Source organism: Myotis daubentonii, chromosome 2 (assembly GCF_963259705.1).
Source record: "Myotis daubentonii chromosome 2, mMyoDau2.1, whole genome shotgun sequence".
In the NCBI taxonomy this organism is placed as follows: domain Eukaryota; kingdom Metazoa; phylum Chordata; class Mammalia; order Chiroptera; family Vespertilionidae; genus Myotis; species Myotis daubentonii.
Window position 1 is genome coordinate 86,364,007 of NC_081841.1, and position 3,593 is coordinate 86,367,599.

Here is a 3,593-nt window from a genome sequence, read left to right on the forward strand (position 1 = left end):
TCACCTCATTGACCCCTTCTAGCTCACCCTGCCCCCCACTCCAGACCTTCACCACCCTATTGTCTGTGCCCATGGGTTATGCATATATGCATACAAGTTCTTTGGCTGGTTTCTTCCCACCCACCCACCCTTCCTCGCCTTCCCTCTGAGATTCCACAGTCTGTTCCATGCTTCTATGTCTCTGGATCTATTTTGTTCATCGTTTATTTTGTTCTTTAGATTCACATATGAGTAAGCTCTTGTGATGCTTGTCTTTCCCTGTCTGGCTTATTTCTCTTAGCATGATACTCTCCAGGTCCTGTTGCAAATGGTAAGAGTTCTTTCTTTTTTAAAGCTGCATAGTATTCAATTGTGTAAATGTACCACAGCTTTTTTATACACTCACCTACTGATGGGCACTGGGTTGTTTCTAGAGCTTAGCAATTATGAATTACACTGCTATGAACATAGGGTTGCACATATTCTTTCTGTTTGGTATTTCTGATTACTTATGATATATTCCTAGAAGTGGGTCACTGGGTCAAATGGGAGATCCATATTTCCTTTAGGAGGAAACTCTATACTGCTTTCTGTAGTGGCTGCACCAGTTTGCATTTCCACCAGCAGTGTACTAAGGTTCCCTTTTCACTACATCCTCACCAACACTTGTCACTTGTTGATTTGTTGATGGTAGCCATTCTGACAGGTGTTAGGTGATACCTCATTATCGTTTTGATTTGCATCTCTCAGATGATTAGTGACTTTGAGCATTTTTTTTTCAGATGTCTCTTGGCCTTCTGTATGTCCATTTTGGAGAAGTGTCTATTTAGGTCCTTTGCCCATTTTTTACTTGGATTGTCTTCCTTTGGTTAAGTTGTATGACTTTCCTATATATTTTGGAGATTAACCCCTATGGGATGTATCATTGGCAAAAATTTTCTCCCATGCAGTGGGTTCTATTGTCATTTTGTTGCTAGTTTCTTTGGCAGTGCAGAAGCTTTTTATTTTTATGTAAACTTTATTTATTTTATCCTTAGTTTCCATTGTCCTAGGAGATGTATTAGTAAACATATTGCTATGAGAGATGTCTAAGATTTTGTTGCCTATGGTTTCTTCTAAGATTTTTATGGTTTCACGACTTACATTTAAGTCTTTTATCCATTTTGAACTTATTCTTGTGTATGGTTTAAATTGGTGGTCTAGTTTCATTTTTTGCATGTACCTGTCCAATTTTACCAACACCAATTACTGAAGAGGCTAGCTTGACTCCATTTTATGCTTTGCCTCCTTTGTCAAATATTAATTGAGAACAACGGCTTGGATCGATTTCTGGGTTCTCTGTTCTGTTCTATTGATCTATATGCCTGTTCTTGTGCTAGTACCAGGCTGTTTTGACCACAGTGATTTTGTAGTATAACTTTATATTTGGTATTGTGATTTCTCCAACTTTGTTCTTCTTTCTCAAGATTGCTTTAGCTATTTGGGGTCTCTTTTGGTTCCATATAAATTTTTGGAGTGTTTGTTCTAGATCTGTGAAATATGCTGTTGGTATTTTAATAGGAATTGCATTGAATCTATAGATTCCTTTTGGTATATGGACATTTTAATGATGTTGATTCTACCAATTCCTGAACATGGTATATTTTTCCACTTGTTTATATTTTCCTCTATCTCTTTTACCTCCTTGGTTTATTCCTAAGTATCTTAATTTTTTGTTGCAGTGGTAATTGGGATTGTTTTTGTAGTTTCTCTGAAAGTTCATTATTAGTGTATAAGGAAGCCCACCTCAGAACAAAGAATATACATAGACTGAAAGAGAAGGGATGGAAGAAATCTTCCAGGCAAATGGAAATGAAAAAAAAAAGCTGAGGTAGCAATAATCATATCTGAAAAAATAGACCTTAAAGTGGGGGCCATAACAAGAGATAATGAAGGCCACTTTATAATACTGAAGGGATCGATACAACAAGAGGATATAACTCAGGTAAACATATATGCACCTAATACAGGAGCATCCAAATATGTAAAAAATCTTCAGGAGGCCCTAACTGGTTTGGCTCAGTGGATAGAGCATCATCCTGCGGACTGAAAGGTCCCAGGTTCGATTCCAGTCAAGGGCATGTACCTTGGTTGTGGACACATTCCCAGTAGGCGGTGTGCAGGAGGCAGCTGATCCATATTTCTCTCTCATGGATGTTTCTAACTGTCTATCCCTCTCCCTTCCTCTCTGTAAAAAAATCAATAAAATATATTTTAAAAAGTCTTCAGGAGGATATCAAGGGAGAGATTGACAACAACACAAGAGATGTTAACACTTCTCTGACATCACTGGATAGATTTTCTAGACAAAACATCAACAAGGAAACATCTATCCCAAACAACACACTAGATCAGGTGGAATTAACAGACATTTTCGGAACATTTCACCCCAAAGTTGCAGAATATATATTCTTCTCAAGTGCACATGGGACATTTTCAAAGATACACCACATGTTGGGACATAAACTAAGTCTCTACAAGTTCAAGAAAATTGAAATCATATCAAGCATCTTCTCAGATCACAATGCCATGAAATTTGAAAACAACTACAACAAAAACACTCAAAAACATTCAAACACATGGAGGCTAAAGAGCATGCTATTAAACAATGAATGAATTACTGAAGAGATTAAAGAAGAAATAAAAAACATCCTGGAAACACATAAAAATGAACACACAGCAACTCCAAATCTATGGGATACTGTGAAAGCAATCCTGAGAGGGAAGTTCATAGCACTACAGGCCTACTTCAAAAAATAAGAAAAACCTTTAATAAGTTATCTAATCCTACAACTTAAAGGATTAGAAAGAGAACAAGAAAAGCCCGGAGTAAGTAGAAGAAAGGAAATAATAAAGATCATAGCTGAAATAAATGATGTAGAGAATAATAATAATAATAACAAAAAAACAATACAAAAGATCAATCAAGAGCTGGCTCTTTGAAAAGATAAACAAGATTGATGAACCTCTAGCCAGACTCATCAAGTAACAAAGAGAGAGGACCCAAATAAACAAAATCAGAAACGAAAGAGGTGAAATAACAACTGACCCCCACAGAAATACAAAGGATTGTAAAAAAAAAAATACTATAAATATCTTTATCCCAACAAACTGGACAACCTGGACAAATTGGACATATTCCTAGAAAAATAAAATCTTCCAAAACTCAATCAGGATGAATCAGAAAACTTGAATAGGCCCATAACTACTGATGAAATTGAAGCAGTAATAAAAAAAACTTCCAACAAACAAAAGCCCTGATCCAGATGGCTTCATGGGGAGTTTTACCAAACTTTCAAAGAAGAACTAACACCTATCCTCCTCAAACTATTTCAAAAAATTCAAGAGAAAGGAACATTTCCAAGCTCTTTCTAGGAGGCCAGAATCACCCTAATCCCAAAACCAGATAAATACACTAGAAAGAAAGAGAAGTACAGGCCAATATTCCTGATGAACATAAATGCTAAAATCCTCAAGAAAATATTAGCAAATTGGATCCAGCAATACATTATAAAGATCATATACCATGACCAAGTAGGATTTATTCCAGGATACAGGTTGGTACAATATTCGCA